Raw genomic sequence first — 21194 nt, forward strand, 5'->3', positions numbered from 1 at the left:
GGAAAGTGCTCTCGAAGCTACTAACATGAATTTGACCAAACTGCGGGAGGCAGTGGAAGACAGGAGTGCCTGGCGTGCTCCGGTCCATGGGGTCACGAAGAGTCGGACACGACTAAACAACTAAACAACAACAACAACTGCTTCAGACTGCAGATGGGGGATGTTGGATCCAAAATCCACCTTGGAAAACCAGCAAGTCATTGCCCAACCCCCCTACAAACCCAAATGCTAGCCTGTGATTTCAGAACAAAGGGCAGCTCATAAATCATTTTCTATACAGATAAATGAAATTTCAGGACTGCCATGGCCCTGACAGTTGCAGTATTTTGCAATACACATGGATGATGCATTCTTAGGGAGGCCGGGAAGAGAGACATTATGATGGGCAGGAGTGTTTTTCAAAATTATTTACCATCTCACATGCACTTTCTATAACAGCCTACCCCAACCTGGTGCCCATCAGATATTTTGGACTACAACTCTCATCAGCCCTAGCCAGAATGGCTAATGGTCAGTGATGATGGGATCTGTAATCCAAAACGAATGGAAGGCACTATGACAAGGAAGATTGCTCTATACATAATGCAATCAATGCTGCGGCAGAAATAAGCACCACTATGCTTCTGCATTAGTGTTAGAGGACTGGCCAAATGTATGCAATAATATTGCCACTTAAAGGCCTTTCACATTTCTCATTGAGTTAAGTGCTCTCTCCTCTCCCCCTTTTCTCTGTACAGTCAAGTTAATGGAGCAGCTCTGTATTCTCCCTCCGTACCATCTCTGTGTCGTTTTGTACTCTGCACTGAATTCAAAGACTACAAGTTGGATGATGGAATTATCATTGAAAGTGCTAACTCTTTGGTAACTCTCCCAAGGATCCGTGGATTCCCTAGAACAGAGTTTGAAGAGTCCCTGTTCTATCGTACTCTGGAAAGTCGGCATAGTTCCCACTGAGGAGGTAAAACCAGTACAGTTGTACTTCGGAAGTCGAACGGAATCCGTTCTGGAAGTCTCTTTGACTTCTAAAATGTTTGGAAACCAAAGAGCGGCTTCCAATTGGTTTCCAATTGCACAGGTGTGCCAGAAACAATAGGGGAAGCTGCGCCGGATGTTCAGCTTCCCAAAAAATGTTTGACAACTGGAACACTTGCTTCCGGTTTTCAATCATTCGGGAGCTGGAACATTCGACTCCCAAGGCGTTTGGGAGCCGAGGTATGACTGTATCTCTTCTGTACCACTTGCAGAGAGACCTGTTCTCCCCGGCACAAACCCCTGCACAGAAAGCTAAAATTGTTTTGTATGGAGGCTCATTCAGAATGATTCTAAACCCCACTCCCTACTGGAAACTAGGAATTAATGTCTGGTACGCTGCCAACCTAGCAGTTCCAAAGCGTGTCAAAGTGCAAGTAGATAACTAGGTACCGCTCCGGCGGGAAGGTAAACGGCGTTTCTGTGCGCTGCTCTTGTTCGCCAGAAGCAGCTTAGTCATGCTGGCCACATGTACATCGGCTCCCTCGGCCAATAAACCCCAGAGTCGGCCACCACTGGACCTAATGGTCAGGGGTCCCTTTACCTTTACCATTATGCTGTTTGAGAGTGGCTACATCTGAATCCCTTCCTTGCCATCTCTAGCCACCTGAAGCAAAACGAGAAGCAAATAAAATATCTGAGCCCTGAATCTTCCAATTACCGGCAACGCTCTACATACCCTATAATGAAAACCACTGTGCACCATTCATTAAATATGGGTGAAGTACACAACTATGTCCACCTCTCTCTATTGTGGGAATGGAAAGGGAGAGAGAGAGGGAGAGCAGAAAAAAGCTTGCTCTTCAGTCACCTGTGAGGTAGCAAGTGATACTCCTAATAGGCCTTGAAAGTTCACACACAGATCTTTAAACTTTAATAGAATGGTTACTTAAGCACAGGTAACATACACCTGCCTCAGCAGTTACATTTCACCTTCTTCAGGAACCTAATGGATAATAAGAACTCTGTAATATTTCCTGTAAATGAGAGGGAATAGAAGAGCATGGAAGGGAAGGATGTGGGCATAACTCAGGATGTGCTGGTAGTTTTTCACGCTACAATTACTGTTTTACGACTGGGATTTTTAATATTGTATTTTATTAGTTGACGTTCACAAAGTGCCCAGAGAATCATGCTACTGGGCAGCCTACATACCGTAAATATCACAAATAAATAAATCAAGGCACCTTACAAATACAGGGATGAACCCTGACCCCGCCTTTCCAGGGATGGGAGGCAGGTTTTGGCATTGCGCTTGCCTCAGAAAAGATCTGAATTAAACACCGGTTGCATTCAGATGAACGTATCTCATCTGAATAAGCCAAGATATGTATGAGTGCTTTTGCCACATAAACAGTCCTTTCACTTCTCCCTTCATACAAGCAAGTAGACAAATAAGCCAGAAGTTGCCCAACCAACTTCTGAAACCATTAACCTGTTTGGGGAAAAACAGGAAGCTATAGTTTATGGAAGATTTCCCAGTTTGCATGAAGGGCCTGGACTAACCTCCCTTTGAGAAAGACACACGAAAAGCTGCTCATTTTATCCACATTTGGTTATTATTACTCAGCTTTGAAGACAAACATCATTTTTCTCCAGACAGTTTCAAGGAAAGAGTTCTGCTTATGGCATGTATATTTCTCTTGCTTTTGCCTCTGGTAATCAGGTCTGGCAAGTTTCTGAACTGTTTCGATACGGACGTTTCATGTTGCCTCTGATAGACACCACGAGAAACAATGCCTCTCTCAAATTACTTTGAATTCTCTTTAAAAAAAACTACTCAACTGTCTCTAGTAATAAACATAAGGTGAGATGTTCATGGTGGAATCAAGTGACAGATCTATTTTGACAATGTAATACTGTGAGGAAGGAGAAGGTAAGAATCTAAAAAGATGCTCGGACAACTTATCAGATCACCATTTTCAGATTCTTGCTCTCAATGTATTTAATATGCTGGGAGCACTAATTCCAGCAGCCTAATCTCTAACTGATCCTGAAGCTGAGGCTCCAATACTTTGGCCACATCATGAGAAGAGAAGACTCCCTGGAAAAGACCCTGATGTTGGGAAAGATGGAGGGCACAAGGAGAAGGGGACGACAGAGGACGAGATGGTTGGATAGTGTTCTCGAAGCTACAAACATGAGTTTGACCAAACTGCGGGAGGCAGTGGAAGACAGAAGTGCCTGGTGTGCTCTGGTCCATGGGGTCATGAAGAGTCGGACACGACTAAACGACTAAGCAACAACAAAATCTCCAACTATGGAATATGGTCTTGAATAATTATTACAGAAGAGAAACACCAGCTGCTTATTGTGGGTATTCAACCCACCAGATGTGAGCAATACACACTGCGTCCCAAGTAACAAGAGACACAAAACTCAAACCATCTTATTTACAAAATGTGACATTCATGCTGCATTCTAAACCTCTTCATCGTTCTCATATGGAATCAAGATCAGCTTAGCTCACAGACGGGGGCCAATCTTAATTAATGACACCTGGCATTGTTGTATTATGCTTTATCACGTTACTGTTATTTATTGTTTGTAAGCCGCTTAGGGATTCATTTGAACGAAAGTGGCATAGAAATATAACAAACCAAATCAAACATTTATAACAGTGCTTTTGCACGGCTCCAAATTCTCCTTCACGTATTTTAGTAAACATTACAATGGGGGTAAGTCTGATCTCTAGACCACGGAAAGGGGGCTGTGACTGAGAGAGAGGAGCTTGTCTAGGGTCAACTCGATGAAATCTGAACCAGATATTTCCTGGCTCCCAACTCAGTCTCTCAGCCCCCAAACTGCCCTAGTTCTCTGAAACAGCAACAGTACTAATAGCTGTCCCAACAGAAGAAATCTGCTTCTCATTACATATGTTTGAATGGTTTTTTAAAGGAATGTATTATGGGGACGGAGCAGGCAAAGAGGTAGCGCTTATCACCTACAGCGTTTCAGTTTCATCATAAAGAGCAGCTTAACATTAATTAATGCAATTGCAAAGATGACAGATTCCGTGGGTGGGACCCAGTGTTTTTCTCCATGTGTTTAAGGATCTCCTTATCTCTGAATGTAACTCTCCTTTGATGAATTGAGGTAGGAGATAATGCCATATGCCTGCAATAGATGTTTTGCTTTTTTAAACAACATTGTGACTTCCTAATGAATGTTGATTGCTGGGGAAGAGCTTTGATTCCCCCCGCCCTTGTAAGTAGCAAGGGAGTGTTTCTTTCCAGAGAATGCTTAGAAGGCACATGACGGAAATCTACTGCTGAAGCTAAGCAGGACTTGTCCCATATGCTGCCCGGATGGGAGACCACCTGGGGTGCTGCATGCACGCAAGGCACTTTCTGAGCTGTTCAAACATGGGCAGGGGTTGAGAAGTGGCATAAATAAAGGCAGTTCTAAGTATACAGAACCAAAATAATTGTGTAGGAAGTCTTCCAAAGTGATACTTATTGGAATGAGATCAACATTACTTTTGTCATTGCATTTCCACCTCCATCTGCCGACGGAAAATGTAGTGTGTTGCCTGGGCTTTCACAGATGGGCTTTTAGAGAAATGCTAGCAAGCAAGAAATCAGTGAATCTTAAAATAGGGAGGAGTGTGTGCATAATCTAAAAGGGACGCGGGTGGCGCTGTGGGTTAAACCACAGAGCCTAGGAATTGCTGATCAGAAGGTCAGCGGTTTGAATCCCCATGACGGGGTGAGCTCCCGTTGTTCGGTCCCTGCTCCTGCCAACCTAGCAGTTCGAAAGCACCTCAAAGTGCAAGCAGATAAATAGGTACCGCTCCGGCGGGAAGGTAAATGCCGTTTCCGTGCGCTGCTCTGGTTTGCCAGAAGCGGCTTAGTCATGCTGGCCACATGACCCGGAAGCTGTACGCCGGCTCCCTCGGCCAATAAAGCGAGATGAGCTTTATGAACTCCAGAGTCGGTCACGACTGGACCTAATGGTTAGGGGGTCCCTTTACCTTTTTATGTGCATAATCTAGTACGAATGAGCAGAATGCAGGTTTAGATGAGACCGCAAAATTTAGAGGTAGCATAGAACAGTAGACATGAACATCCCACATGAAGTTGGCTGCCACTGGTCTGCACATTTAGTTTCAGTCAATGCCTTCGTCTCCCCACCACATAAAACCAACAGGCACTGGGGAGGTCTAAAAGGGGAGTTGAGATTTAAAAGCGATTTAGAAGTTTACAATGAAAAAGTGGCAAGTAATAGGAGGCATTTCAGAAAATGGCATTAGAGAGAACAAAACTGAGCATAGTAATACAAGGGTTTCTTGTTTGTTTTTTAAATGACTACTGCCCTCTCATCATTGTGGTATTATTGGTAAGGGTAACCTCGTTCCTTTATATTTGAATAAGCATTTAAGAGTCTGCCCCACAAAGCACCATAAGAATGAAAGTAATCTATATGAAATGCTTTGAGCAGCAAAAAAAGAAAAAGCAATATAAATGCCATCGCCTCTCATGTGAAGCTTTAAAAGTATTATGACTGCTGACTACTATTTTAACCTATTTTGGTCTATTTATTCAGATTTATTACCTTGTCACTCTCTCTCCTCTCTCTGAGACAGTGTCAGCAACAACCATTTTGGAATACGAAAATCACGACATTTAAAATACATATTCTATTATTTATACATCCCAGTGTCTTCAATCTTTTCATTCATATATATGTCTCTCTGTGTAGATTTTTTTAAAAAAAATTAATTGAAGTTTTCACAATACAATTAAAAGAACTAACCTACAAGAAATACAGAAAAGAAACTAAAAATTGTTTTTCCCCTGTTTATATATTACAATGCTATAATTAAAACATCTTGCATCATTTCCAGAAAATACCAAGCTCAGATATTGGCTAACTTCCAGAGACAATGAACTGAGAGCCGAGCAACAGCCACTAGGGACACTTATATGCCTCATGATTCTTATTCGCTGTATAAGAATCGCCTACAAAAGGAGAGGAGAGGTTTCTTTGCTATAAAGATTTAAGTTCCTTCAAGTCTTTGCAAGGTCAAAACCTGCAGTCTTAAATCATAGCCAGAACAGACCCTATAATCTACTGAAGCAATGGCAGGAGACCATCTTTCAGACTGAGGGCTTGTCCTCTCATCTGTGAAATGTCGGGGGACTACATGTCAACATGGGGGCAAGGCCAGGGGCAAAAGGTAGGAGAGCACCAAATGGAAAATTGTACATTTGTACTACAGTCTACTTTCTACACAGACTCACACACCCCTCTCTTATATTCCATCCAGGCAAGCAAGTACAGTGGTACCTCGGGTTACATACGCTTCAGGTTACATACGCTTCAGGTTACAGACTCCGCTAACCCAGAAATAGTACCTCGGGTTAAGAACTTTGCTTCAGGATAAGAACAGAAATCGTGCTCCGGCGGCCCGGCGGCACCAGGAGGCCCCATTAGCTAAAGTGGTGCTTCAGGTTAAGAACAGTTTCAGGTTAAGAATGGACCTCCGGAACGAATTAAGTACTTAACCTGAGGTACCACTGTAGCATTATAAGAAAGTGCTTGCAGTGATGCATCTAACCATGTTGCTCCCTTGATCCCTGTCCTTCATGGTTAATAAAATCTACCCAGCAGGGCATGTTTGGGTGGGTTTGGGATGTGGTGAAGGCATCGTTACAGGATGAGGTAGTTCCCACTGTTTTGAAATTGGTGGCGGTACATCCACTCCAAAAAACCTCACCTAGGACTTCCTGTCCAAGTTATTGGCCGGTTTATAATATCAGTGGGTGTTTTTTCTAGAGTTTGGATGGATGGTTTTATTGTTCCCGAATCAATGTTATTGTTCTTAGAGCTTGTTTTATCCCGTTTTACTGTTTCGACGGCTTTATGCTCTGAGTGGCCTATACAATCGACGACAATGATGACAGTGATTCAAGGACATGTCCCAGCTAGGCGAAGTCATTGAAAGAGGATGAAAAAGAGAAGTCTAGTAAGGAGTGTGGCCTGGGAAGAACTGTGCATGAGGGCGGGGTGTCACCTGAAAAGAGTCCTGAGGGCCAGAAAAGAGATTCTGGAGGGCCACATTCAACCTCTTCGTCTGAGGCTCTCATGCCTGGACCTACATGATCAATATGGACTTCAAGGGCAGTACTGCATACAGCACATTGCGGTAGTCTAGCATTACAATTTTAAGTGATTCTGCCTCTTACCCTTGCTTAGAGATGTGAAGGCCTAGGGGAAAAAATCAGAAAAAATGGGAAATAAGCAGCTGCACCTTTGTACTTTATTTTATTTTATTTTTCCCTTCAGGCTTCCACATCTCAACCTTTGCCTGATCAACTGAGCAGAACCTTCTTGCCTTCTGCACTTCAGGCTTCAAGAACTGACTACAAGGATCTGGATTCAGGCATGTTTGTTCATGGCCTTGAACACATTTGTTGCACATGCAAAAAAATAAATAAATAAAAATTACACATACAACGGAGCAAAATAACACCGTATTCTGAATCTTAGCAGTCTCTCAGAGTGTAAACACCGAACCAGATGGACCTCTAATGAAACATTTCTCCCAGTGAGAAATCATCTGTCATGTCACTGATATTTTCCTGTCAGGTATTAAAAGAGGAACTATTGAATAGTCATGCAAACAAGCTATCATCTCAAGCAAAAACCTTTCATTGCAGTCACGTTATATGTAGTTAGGATATCAAGCTAGACAAGTCAAGTGTGGTCTTATCTGGAATACTACCAGTCAGCCCCCATTTTCAAATGGGCCAATGGCTGCTAAAATGTTAAAGGAAAATACCAGTTTACCATCTTATACCATAGATCAGCATTCTGCTCTCTCTCAGTGGCAATGTTTTCCTTGCCCAATGCAAGAAAGAAGTGCATCAAACAAGGCAAATTCATTTAAAATGAATGCACTTGATTAGGAGAATTTTAAATCTATTGGCAACGGCAAACAGATTAATGATGTCATGAATTGCACAACTGTGGTTACAGCAGGATAAAAACCATATCCAAAGCAATTTCACACGGTCTTTCACCTCTAACTGCTTTCCTGTAAAATAACAGTCCAACTTCAGAGAGGTTTATCTGGAAAGTGACTTTACACATTGTGCTAAGATTCATCCGGTTTTGCGAGTTACAATAATTATGCAATCACGTCATGGTGGTTAAAGTTAAGACAGAGATAGAAGAGAGAAAAGAGCACTTAACTTTAAACCACACAAGGCATTCTTAAGCATCATACACTGAGGTTTTTAATCTTCAGAGTGAAATGAAATTTCTTCTGTAATTAGTGGAGCTGTACATCTATTTCAGTCACTCCAAACCCTTCCCCTCCACCAACCAGGTATCATATTTCAACAAAGCAATTTTCAAGGGAAAGATGGCCAGTATGCTACAAACAGAAGCAATGATTTAAAATTAACCACCACTTTCTTTCTTTTTAAGCCAACTTTTTAAAAAACAACCACCCAAGCTTCATTCATTCTATCACAGAATGTTGTGTATACACACATAGGAGTGAGAAGCAACTGCTGTCCTTTCCAACTGTACCCCAGATTACTTTTCCAACTGTACAGCCCATTTACTTTGCTCCATAGAATTCAATGGGAGCCACTGAGATCCAAACTAGCCCCTCTTCCCATAGTCTTTCCCTTATTTTCCTGTGCAGGTGATGTTCCTGTAGTTTGTAATCCATGAGATTTGGGTGGATTACAAATTCAGTTCCCTTGTATTTCCAGAATGTTTTAATTTGGAATGAAAATACTCATTTCCCATCAAAGCCCTGAAGTGACCCCCTGTCAAAAATAAAGACATTTGCACCCACTGTATTAATGCTGCAAGGGACTTTTTTATGTGTGGTTATGACCTACTGGTGGCGGAAGGAGCGAGCCGCATTCCAGTGAGTGAGCCTGTCCCTGGCTATAGTACTGGTGTTAGCCCTCTCACTGGTCAGAGCTGAAGGAGTTAAGGGGCAGAGGGATTAGGGGAGGGAGGCTGGGAAGATGAAACAGGTTTGAAAAGGCAACTGAAACCAGCTTAGGTTAGATGCTTTTCAAAACAATTGGGAATTTTTTATAGAGTAAATGAAGGGATTTCACTGCTGAAATTCATCATTTACAACTTCAAAGGGGACACGGGTAATTTTAACCTGTGATCTCTTTCGTGGTTGATTATAAATACTGTGCGCATATATCTTAATCAGGCGTTTGTCCCTAAAAAGTATTAGGAGAGACATTCAATTTTAAACTAAAAGGAAACTGAAGGAAAATAGAAGATCAAAGAAGACTTAATCCTAATAACACACGGACAGTAAATTGTAGACAGGAGATGGACCTTGAGGAAGTCCCCCCAAAACGAGTTTAGCCAAGCAAAATTTAAACTGAAAACTCAGAAAAATGCCAAGATGGATCAAGAAATCCATCAAGAAAATTAAAAATGGAAAAACCAAGAGAAAATGAAGATAAATGAAGGAATGTGAAGGAGGGGAAATCAAGTTTTATTTACCTTTCAAACTAATTAGTCTTTGGATGAAAAGAGGAAGCACATGAAAGGGTACATGGATACTCCTTTAAGTCCGCTTAAAGGAGAGGGAAGATGAGTAGGGAAAATAGAAGGCTTTTCTTTTAAAAGGCAACTAAAGAAGTCATTTCACGAAGGGAAAATTTGGTGGTTTTATTGCTGAAGCTAGAAATGTGCAGGTGGGGAAAAAAAGAAGACAGGGCGAGCTCAAAACCGTTTCTTCTGATTTCATGTTGGCTCAGGTTGCCTTGGAAGGAGAGAAAGACAGGTAAGTTAAAAACTTGCTGAAAAGGCAAATAAAGCATTTTGAGGATGGCGACTGGAAAGTGACTGCTCAGGGACATGGCAAGTCCAGGATCCTGTGGGAAGGTGCTTTCTCCAAAGGAAGTTTCTGAGAGTGGCTAGAGTGCTTGATTAGGACCTGGGAGACTTGAGTTCAAATCCTCACTCTGCCATGAAGCGCTCTATCTCTCAGCCTTACCTACCTCACAGGGCTGTTGTGAGGATCCAAGGAGGAAGCAGACTAGAACATCAACTCCACTAAGCCTTTCCAGCAGAACCTGCAAGATTACGAAAAGAAATGGGAAATGGAGCTCAAAAGGTAACTATGGAACAGGCCAGGCAAGATTACCCCTGATGCATAACGTGGCTCTCTGGTAGTAATAACCAAGGTTTTTGCTGAAGGGGAGCTGTGCAGAGAGGGAAAGATGCGCAGGGCCCTTCAGCGAAGCAGCAGAAGAAATGGAGCCCCTTCCATTTCTTCTCCCGCTTTGCTGGAGAGGCGCTGCGCAGAGAGGTAGAGAACATTTTTTTTCTTGTTCTCCTCCTCTAGAACTAGGTGCGTCTTATGGTCGGGAGCGTCTTATCGAGCAAAAAATACGATATATTGTCTTCCTTCTGCAACTCTTTGTGCAAAGACTTTTTCAGGTCACAGGAGAAGGACGATTACACCGCCATGAACTCACTGGAGAAAAGGTAGGTTACTGATGTCATAATACATAAAATATACAAGTTCCTAAGGAGCTTGCACTTAGCAACATTGGTCATTCCGTCATTCTTTTCAGATGAGCTGTGAACGGAAGACGCCAGGTGGCCGCCATTCCTGTTTCCAAGGGAACTTCTACTGTCGAGATGTCACTGCAGAGAATACCTTTTCCTGTGTCGGTCCACAGTGAGGTACACTTGCGGGTGGGACAACGCTCTTTCTTTTGTTCCAGATCTTCTGTTTTACAGACGTCGCAGAGTTCACTGTGTCTGAGGCAGAACTGTTTTGTTAACTCCCAAGATGCAAAGTGAGTAGCAGCTCTTGATACATCAAGTAAAAACCAGCAGTGTATTATTGAGAGAAACATGCATTTTGATTGCGCGGCTTTAGGTAACCTGCTGTTTTTGTTTCTGTAGGAGAGAGAAAAGGTGGTGAAGACCCCAGTCTCTTCCAGGTGCGTCTCATTGACACCCTCTCTTTACAGTTGTGTCTGAAGAGCCCACAACACTCAGATGAAGCCACCTCCTCCTGCAGAGTCACAGAAGTCATGGTGGACGTATTTAACAAACAAACAAACAAACAAAATCAGAAAAATATCAAGATGGAGATTTTAAAGAGAATCAAGAAAAATGAAAATACTTAAGTGGAAAAGCCAAGAGAAAATGAAGATGAAGGAAACTTCAAACTAAGGAGACTTTGGATGAAAAGAAGGAGCACATGAAAGGGTACATGGATATGAAGTCCGCTTAAAGAAGAGTGAAAATGAATAGGAAAAATAGAAGGCTTTTCTTTTAAAAGGCAACTAGAGAAGTCATTTCATGAAGGGAAAATTTGAGTTTTTTGTTGCTGAAGCTAGAAATGTGCATATGGGGGGGGGGGGAGAGAAGGAGAGCACAAAGCCGTTTCTTCTGATTTCATGTTGGCTCAGGTTGCCTTGGAAGGAGAGAAAGACAGGTAAGTTAAAAACTTGCTGAAAAGGCAAATAAAGCATTTTGAGGATGAACCTGCTGGTGGCGACTGGAAAGTGACTGCTCAGGGACATGGCTAGTCCAGGATCCTGTGGGAAAGTGCTTTCTCCAAAGGAAGTTCCTGAGAGTGGCTAGAGTGCTGGATTAGGACCTGGGAGACTTGAGTTCAAATCCTCACTCTGCCATGAAGCGCTCTATCTCTCAGCCTTACCTACCTCACAGGGTTGTTGTGAGGATCCAATGAGGAAGCAGACTGGAACATCAACTCCACTAAGCCTTTCCAGCAGAACCGGCAAGATTACGAAAAGAAATGGGAAATGGAGCTCAAAAGGTAACTATGGAACAGGCCAGGCAAGATTACCCCTGATGTGTAACATGGCTCTCTGGTGGTAATAACCAAGGTTTTTGCTGAAGGGGAGCTGCGCAGAGAGGGAAAGCTGCGCAGGGCCCTTCAGCGAAGCGGCAGGAGAAATGGAACCATTTTTTTTCTTAAAAAAAATCCTTCCAGTAGCACCTTAAAGACCAACTAAGTTAGTTCTTGGTATGAGCTTTCGTGTGCATGCACACTTCTTCAGATACACATTTTTTTTCTTGTTCTCCTCCTCTAGAACAAGGTGCGTCTTATGGTCGGGTGTGTCTTATTGAGCGAAAAATACGGTATATTGTTTTCCTTCTGCAACTCTTTGTGCAAAGACTTTTTCAGGTCACAGGAGAAGGACGATCACACCGCCATGAACTCACTGGAGAAAAGGTAGGTTACTGATGTAATAATACATAAAATATACAAGTTCCTAAGGAGCTTGCACTTGGCAACATTGGTCATTCAGTCATTTTTTTCAGATGAGCTGGGAACTGAAGACGCCAGGTGGCCGCCATTCCTGTTTCCAAGGGAACTTCTGTCGAGATGTCACTGCAGAGAAGACCTTTTCCTGTGTCGGTCCACAATGAGGTACACTTGCGGGTGGGACAACACTCTTTCTTTTGTTCCAGATCTTCTGTTTTACAGACGTCGCAGAGTTCACTGTGTCTGAGGCAGAACTGTTTTGTTAACTCCCAAGATGCAAAGTGAGTAAGAGCTCTTGATACATCAAGTAAAAACCAGCAGTGTATTATTGAGAGAAACATGCATTTTGATTGCACGGCTTTAGGTAACCTGCTGTTTTTGTTTCTGTAGGAGAGAGAAAAGGTGCTGAAGACCCCAGTCTCTTCCAGGTGCATCTCATCGACACCCTCTCTTTACAGTTGTGTCTGAGGAACCCACAACACTCAGAGGAAGCCACCTCTTCCTGCAGAGTCACAGAAGTCATGGTGGACGTATTTTACAAACAAACAAACAAAAACTGAGAAAAATACCAAGATGGAGATTTTAAAGAGATTCAAGAAAATTGAAAATACTTAACTGGAAAAGGCAAGAGAAAATGAAGATGAAGGAAACTTCAAACTAAGGAGACTTTGGATGAAAAGAAGGAGCACATGAAAGGGTACATGGATATGAAGTCCGCTTAAAGAAGAGGGAAAATGAGTAGGAAAAATAGAAGGCTTTTCTTTTAAAAGGCAACTAGAGAAGTCATTTCATGAAGGGAAAGTTTGAGTTTTTTGTTGCTGAAGCTAGAAATGTGCATATGGGGGGGGGGCAAAGAAGATAAGGAGAGCACAAAGCCGTTCCTTCTAATTTCATGTGGGCTCAGGTTGCCTTGGAAGGAGAGAAAGACAGGTAAGTTAAAAACTTGCTGAAAAGGCAAATAAAGCATTTTGAGGATGAACCTGCTGATGGCGACTGGAAAGTGACTGCTCAGGGACATGGCAAGTCCAGGATCCTGTGGGAAGGTGCTTTCTCCAAAGGAAGTTTCTGAGAGTGGCTAGAGTGCTTGATTAGGACCTGGGAGACTCGAGTTCAAATCCTCACTCTGCCATGAAGCGCTCTATCTCTCAGCCTAACCTACCTCATAGGGTTGTTGTGAGGATCCAAGGAGGAAGCAGACTAGAACATCAGCTCCACTAAGCCTTTCCAGCAGAACCTGCAAGATTACGAAAAGAAATGGGAAATGGAACTCAAAAGGTAACTATGGAACAGGCCAGGCAAGATTACCCCTGATGCATAACGTGGCTCTCTGGTGGTAATAACCAAGGTTTTTGCTGAAGGGGAGCTGCGTAGAGAGGGAAAGCTGCGCAGGGCCCTTCAGCGAAGCGGCAGGAGAAACGGAACCCCTTCCATTTCCTGCCGCTTTGCTGGAGAGGCGCTGGGCAGAGAAAGAGAGAACATTTTTTTTCTTGTTCTCCTCCTCTAGAACTAGGTGCGTCTTATGGAGTGAAAAATACAGTATATTGTCTTCCTTCTGCAACTCTTTGTGCAAAGACTTTTTCAGGTCACAGGAGAAGGACGATCACACCGCCATGAACTCACTGGAGAAAAGGTAGGTTACTGATGTAATAATACATAAAATATACAAGTTCCTAAGAAGCTTGCACTTGGCAACATTGGTCATTCAGTCATTCTTTTCAGATGAGCTGGGAACTGAAGACGCCAGGTGGCCGCCATTCCTGTTTCCAAGGGAACTTCTACTGTTGAGATGTCACCGCAGAGAAGGCCTTTTCCTGTGTCGGTCCACAGTGAGGTACACTTGCGGGTGGGACAACACTCTTTCTTTTGTTCCAGATCTTCTATTTTACAGACGTCGCAGAGTTCACTGGGTCTGAGGCAGAACTGTTTTGTTAACTCCCAAGATGCAAAGTGAGTAAGAGCTCTTGATACATCAAGTAAAAACCAGCAGTGTATTATTAAGAAAAACATGCATTTTGATTGCGCGGCTTTAGGTAACCTGCTGTTTTTGTTCCCCTGTTTCTGTAGGAGAGAGAAAAGGTGCTGAAGACCCCAGTCTCTTCCAGGTGCGTCTCATCGACACCCTCTCTTTACAGTTGTGTCTGAGGAACCCACAACACTCAGAGGAAGCCACCTCTTCCTGCAGAGTCACAGAAGTCATGGTGGACGTATTTTACGAACAAACAAACACAAAAACTGAGAAAAATACCAAGATGGAGATTTTAAAGAGAATCAAGAAAAATGAAAATACTTAACTGGAAAAGGCAAGAGAAAATGAAGATGAAGGAAACTTCAAACTAAGGAGACTTTGGATGAAAAGAAGGAGCACATGAAAGGGTACATGGATATGAAGTCCGCTTAAAGAAGAGCGAAAATGAGTAGGAAAAATAGAAGGCTTTTCTTTTAAAAGGCAACTAGAGAAGTCATTTCATGAAGGGAGAGTTTGAGTTTTTTGTTGCTGAAGCTAGAAATGTGCATATGGGGGGGCAAATAAGACAAGGAGAGGACAAAGCCGTTCCTTCTAATTTCATGTGGGCTCAGGTTGCCTTGGAAGGAGAGAAAGACAGGTAAGTTAAAAACTTGCTGAAAAGGCAAATAAAGCATTTTGAGGATGAACTTGCTGATGGCGACTGGAGAGTGACTGCTCAGGGACATGGCAAGTCAGGGATCCTAAGGGAAAGTGCTTTCTCCAAAGGAAGTTCCTGAGAGTGGCTAGAGTGCTGGATTAGGACCTGGGAGACTTGAGTTCAAATCCTCACTGTGCCATGAAGCGCTCTATCTCTCAGCCTAACCTACCTCATAGGGTTGTTGTGAGGATCCAATGAGGAAGCAGACTAGAACATCAACTCCACTAAGCCTTTCCAGCAGAACCGGCAAGATTTTGAAAAGAAATGGGAAATGGAGCTCAAAAGGCAACTATGAAACAGGCCAGGCAAGATTACCCCTGATGCATAACGTGGCTCTCTGGTGGTAATAACCAAGGTTTTCGGATTTTATTTTATTTTATTGCTGCATAGCTCAGACAACACAAAGTGTTGACTCTACACAAAAAACTTGGTTCCTCCAGCACTGAAGGTAATGCATTTAAAATGCCAATTTTAAAACCAGGTCTAGCAGTCAGCTTCCTTTGCCAGTAACTTCACACCTGGAAATTAGTTCTGCAGTTGAAGGAAGGTAACTATTAAATACTTTTGACTTTTCAAAAGGTGGCAGCTTCTAGGTGAGTATCTCGTGTTTCGCTGGAGAGAAAATCTCTTTTCCACCTGCAATTCTTGTGCTAAGACACTTTAAAGTCTTAAAGTTTTGTTTACCTTACAAACTAACAAGTCTTTGGATGAAGACAACTCAGTGATCTTTTTCAGTGCAATGCTTTTGTACTGGTCTCGCCTTTTTAATCTCTTCATCCGCTTCTTGAAAAAATGACTGTCAAAATGGCACTCTTTGACTGAACCACATCTAGGTGAGTATCCCTTGCTTGACTAGGGAGGCAATATCTAGTCAAAATGGTACTCTGTGATTCCTCATTCGTTTTAAGGTTGCGGCAAGACGGTTTGCGACTTTTTACAGCAAAGGATTCTTCTGTATATGTCAGAAAAGGCCCTATTCACCACATTGAGGCTCACCTGCTGGCAGGATAAACTAGTGACTTTAGATCGCACACCAACAGAAGGAGCTGCCAGACACATGAAGTCAAATGGACAAACAAAAGGGTGAGCATTGAGCAATCTTTCCTCTTTCCACATACCAAGCTTAATGGCAGAGATTGAAGTCTGAATTTTATCTCTCTTTTGTGCCCCTCTAGATCAATGGCCTGAAGCTGAGGCTCCAATACTTTGGCCACCTCATGAGAAGAGAAGACTCCCTGGAAAAGACCCTGATGTTGGGAAAGATGGAGGGCACAAGGAGAAGGGGACGGCAGAGGGCGAGATGGTTGGACAGTGTTCTCAAAGCTAGTAACATGAGTTTGACCAAACTGCGGGAGGCAGTGGAAGACAGGAGTGCCTGGCGTGCTCTGGCCCATGTGGTCACGAAGAGCGGGCACGACTAAACAACTAAACAACAACAACGAAGATCAATGGCTCATCCAGCTTCAGACAAAAATGGCAGTCAAAATGGTATTCCATTGTTCAAGGATATTTAGGTCAGTACCACTTGCTTGACTAGGGAAGAAATCTCTTATCGTGTTCCATCTGCAACTTTTTGCACTAACATTGTTTTCTGCTAAGACTCTTTCAGGTTGCAGTCCCTGACTCATCAGAAGTGGAAGCCCTTTGCAGCAGATTTCTTCATAACTCTTAAGGTTTTTCTTTTTCCTGAGAGAACATTCACAGAATGTTCTCTCAGGTTTTGCTTTTCCCCTTGTTGCATTGCTCAAAAAAAAAGCAAAAGACACTGGTGGTCGGCGCTCCTGGTTCCCAGGACGGGGTTCAAATCCCTGCGGTGTCCATGCTTACTTCCAATGCAACTGCTATCGCTCTCTATCCCTCTCTCTCTACGTCTCTCTATCTCTCTCTGTCTCTCTATCCTTCTCTATCTCTCTATGTCTCTCTCTCTCTCTCTCTCTCTCTCTCTCTCTCTCTCTCTCTCTCTCTATCCCACACTGCCCAAATAACAATTGGCTCCCTTTTTCTTAAGCCAAAGTATTAGCATGGGAGGGTGGTGACTTCAGTGACTGAGCTTGATTCTTAACTCCACCATCGCACCAAAGGACCATTTCAAGCGCCACCTTCAAGGTTTCCAGGTCGGGGTTCAAGTCCCTGCAGTGTCCTCGCTAACTTCTAATGCAACCATCTATTTCCCCCTATATCACTCAAATCCCAAAGTATTAGCGTGCGACTGTTTTTGTGTGGGGATTTCAATGAATAAGCTTGGTTCTGAATTCCGTCATGGCATCTAAGGACCAGTTCAAGCAACCTTTGCCCTGTGCCTGCTGCTCTAATGATGCTCCCCTGATGCATCTCCAGGTGTCTCTAGATAGGCTGGATCATGTGGGTGCTTCCTATCCTAGCATTCCCAGGTACTAAGGAGTACTACTCCCCTAGTACGTTTTTAAAGAGAGTCTAATTTCACATCTATGTTTGTTTAGGAAACAACACGCACTCCCAAAAATGCAACCTTTTTAAATTATGTGGGAAATGGACAAGGTCTCAATGACAGAGCAACTGGTACCACATGCACACATTAGCAGAGCAAGCAGGGCAAAGACAGGGTGGTCAGTGTCCTCCTTTGGAGAAGACTTGTGTCCATTTGAAGGGCTATCAGAAGGTTAGGATAAGGAGAGGTGGCAGAATAAGGACAGGTGGCAGTTCTCTGTATGATGTCCTCTGTTTGAATGGCTGTCCATTCCAAACCTGGTTTAAAAGTAAAGGAGGGGCCCAGGAACTGCCCCTCAGCAGCCAGCCCTTTGGCAGAACACTGAGCACATGCACACAGGCCCTGGTCCTCCCCACTACAGTGAGGTGTATCGTATTCCTCTATAAAAATTATAGGGTGATATCTAACATTAGTCATACTCAAGAGTAAAATAATGCATCCAGCTAATTAATACTCAGACTCACCAAAACCAATGGGTCTACTTTGTATTACTCAGTAGGGCAGTAATCATTTTTACATGTCTATCTATATACAGCATTTGCAAATTAGTCTCCTCTTTCTTTCTTTTTAAGCCATGTATCAGTGGCCACTATAAGCCAAGAGGCCAATTTCTGCAATTCAAAGAATCTAGCTGGAAGCTGAAGGGGCAACAAAGTTTAGTGAGCAGGAAAAACCTGTGGAAGGGAGCAGTTCAGACTCCAAGGCTGAAGCAGAGGAGGGGCGTCAAGAGACTGATGAGGAATCCAGGGAGTCTCCCTCTCCTGCTGCGACAAGCTCCCCTCCAGCCTTGTCTCCAAGAACGCACAGAATAATGAAGAGAGTGGAACAGAGGCCAGAGATGCTCAGGTGCTGTTTGAGACTGCTTGGGAGAGGAGGAGCCTTAGAAGGCAGGGACCTCAGTCCTGACAACTGCTCCACAGGGGCAAGAAGTGTCGCTGAGTTGTACGTTCATTTCCTTGAATAAAAAGTTGGCTGAGCACTGACAACTGGCCTTGCTTCTTTGTGTTGACCTGCATCTGACTCCAGCCCTGGCAGCCTGGCCCTTTGTTTTCCCCCTGATCATGGGAAGTGCAGTTTGACCCTAACTCTGCTTAGAAGGAAGTCCCAGTGATCTGGCCAGTGTGCTTTGGGGGCACAGCTATAACACAGTGGTGGAGTGTGTGTGTTGTATGGAGGAGGTCACAGATTTCCAGATATGGCTGCTGGAGGAAATCCTTAGAGAGACACTGTCAGTCATTGATACAAAGCCAGATGGGAGCACTGGCCTAATTCAGTTATAAGGCAGCTTCCTTTGTTCCTATGCTTAGGGTTGCAGCCATGAAGCTCAATTCCACGGATGAATTGGGTGGGGCTTCCTCCCAAGGAAGCATACACAAGATGGCAGCTTTAGGCTTGCAGTCTAGGAGTAGCCACAGTGGCATCATTCATAGAATTGCAGAGTTGGAAGGGACCCCGAGGGTCATCTAGTCCAACCCCCCTGCGATGCAGGAATCTCAGCTAAAACATCCATGACTGGTGGCCATCCAACCTCTTCTTCAAACCTCCAAGGAAGGAGAGTCCACCGCCCTCCTAGAGAGTCTGTTCCACTGCCTAACAGCTCTTACTGTCAGAAGGATCTTCCTACACTTAGTCGGAAAGGCCTCTATGGGCATATGGGCATTGTTGGCAACTGATGCCACACAGCATGGAATTACCCTGGTCCCCTACTCCAAGTAAGTTGTTTGAAGAACAACAAAAAACAGGACATAAAATCATGCTTGCTCCTGGTTTATTTCACTAACTACAGTGAAACTAGACATCTCTGAGTGTGGATGTCATGGGAAACTGTGTTTAGTTTGAAAACCAAATCACGTCTTTCTGATCTCTTCCAGTGGCATGCAAATGAAGTGAAGCATACACGCCTGACACTTGTGCAGACTCATTCACGTTATTGAAAAATGATATGTTTTTAACAGCTGAAGATGGGGTAGGTGCACTAGAGTTAAGCTGCAACAGCTAGCCAGTGCAGTTTTGGTTGGGAAGGGATTAACAGGGAACATGCTGTCTCCCAGCTTCCTGCTGAAACTTACAAATGATCAACAATGCAACTGCTTGACCCAGCAACCGTGAACAGACGCTATTCTGTCACACAAGGCTGGTTACACTCTCCCCACTAGACTTGTTTGGGAGCACAAATGTAAACGTGAGCTCATTAAGTATTGCAAATATGTGACGGCATTTGCAAATTTCTTTAGGGTCTTTTGTTTTAAAGTGGAAGGCTGGAGTATGATTTCCTTCTAACTGATACCATGCTACAAGCAAAACACTTGAGAAAGTCCTAAGAGCAGGGGAACACAGGGGTCTGGGATTGCTCCTGGGGAAGTCTTCCAGTGGCTCAAACATTACTAGTAAGGGCACCAGGGATTTTGAGTTGCAAAGAATTAACCTTACAAGAGTACTTGCAGCAGGTGGTGAGTGGTGTGCAACCTTACAAATGTAAACAAACACTTTTTCAAATATCAAAACTTGGGTTTAAAAAACACTGTGATGGCTGCATTCCTAGACACATTTACTTGGGATTAAATACTACTGGACTGACTTCCAGGATTGCGTTGTGCTTATCACTTTAAAGTAAACATGGAAGTTGATGTTCTAAATTGGGGGAAATTATGCTAAAATGTTTTTAATACTGAATTTAACATTTTAAAAAGCTATAATACCTTTTAATCTAGTCTTCTTCGTAACACTGTAGTTTGTGTAGGATCAATTATTTTGACATACCGTATTTTTCGCTCTATAAGACACACTTTTCCCCTCCTAAAAAGTAAGGGGAAATGTGTGTGCGTCTTATGGAGCGAATGCAGGCTGTGCAACTTTCACTGAAGCCAGGAGAGCAAGAGGGATTGTGAGCACTGATCCCTCTTGCACTTCTGGCTTCGCTTCGCTGGAGAGGCGCTGTGCAGTTTTCCCTCTCTGTGCAGCGCCCCTTCAGTGAAGCGGGAGGAGAAATGGAAGGGGCTCAGTTTCTCCTGCCGCTTCGCTGAAGGGGCGCTGCGCAGAGAGGTAGAGAATATTTTTTTTCTTCTTCTCCTCCTCTAAAACTAGGTGTGTCTTACGGTTGGGTGCATCTTACAGAGCAAAAAATACGGTACCTTTTTCTGAGAGGCCTGTACCATGTGATATTTGGAATGTAGATTAGACTCTTGAAAACGAAGAGATTTTCTTATCAGTATAGTTCAGTGTCAGCTTTAGGCCTCAAAGCAGCATCTTTAACATTACAGGAGCAGCATTCTCCTAGATATTTTTTGTCCTCAGCATCCATCTGCATGGCACCTCGTACCATTGGACGTCTTCTCCTTTCACTCATAGTGGTATTTGCCTATTATGGAGGCTCTTTGGAGAGGTTTAGTTCTTCTGCCGTGCCATGCCTCTTCCATGAGAGGCAGCAAAACACTTTCGAAGAATATGTTTCTTGTATTTCATAGTCAGCTCTCTGATGCAATGGCTGGATTCTTGAGTTCTGAAGATTGAGATGAGCTATATAGTATGAACAACTTCATTGATTGCTTTCATTTGGGAGAAAACAGACGTAGCTTCTCCTAAAAATGCAGTTCCTCATAAATAAAGGAGCGTCTACACCCCCATCGTTCTGCCCGGACACTGAGGTCCAGCACCGAGGGCCTTCTGGCGGTTCCCTCATTGCGAGAAGCGAAGCTACAGGGAACCAGGCAGAGGGCCTTTTCGGTGGTGGCGCCCGCCCTGTGGAATGCCCTCCCATCGGATGTCAAGGTGATGGACAACTACCTGACAT

The 21194-nt window shown here is 43.5% G+C and overlaps 1 protein-coding gene and 2 long non-coding RNA genes across 3 annotated transcripts in view; 2 read left to right on the forward strand and 1 right to left on the reverse strand.

Annotated features, from left to right (window-relative positions):
• Positions 1–18387, forward strand: part of LOC310696502 — a 29058-nt gene extending 10671 nt beyond the window's left edge. Inside the window, exon 2 of the long non-coding RNA XR_014520579.1 lies at positions 16344–18387. This is a non-coding gene — a long non-coding RNA (uncharacterized lncRNA). The remainder of the gene's footprint in view (positions 1–16343) is intronic.
• Positions 1–21194, reverse strand: part of MFHAS1 (multifunctional ROCO family signaling regulator 1) — a 55995-nt gene that overhangs the window by 23169 nt on the left and 11632 nt on the right. The gene's annotated exons all lie outside the window — the stretch shown is intronic.
• On the forward strand, positions 8970–13118 carry LOC310696504. Its single transcript, XR_014520581.1, has 3 exons — positions 8970–10333; positions 12066–12555; positions 12665–13118. It is a non-coding gene; the product is annotated as an uncharacterized lncRNA (long non-coding RNA).

The sequence above is a fragment of the Podarcis liolepis genome (genome assembly GCF_965112155.1).
Source record: "Podarcis liolepis genome assembly, chromosome: 17".
NCBI lineage: Eukaryota > Metazoa > Chordata > Lepidosauria > Squamata > Lacertidae > Podarcis > Podarcis liolepis.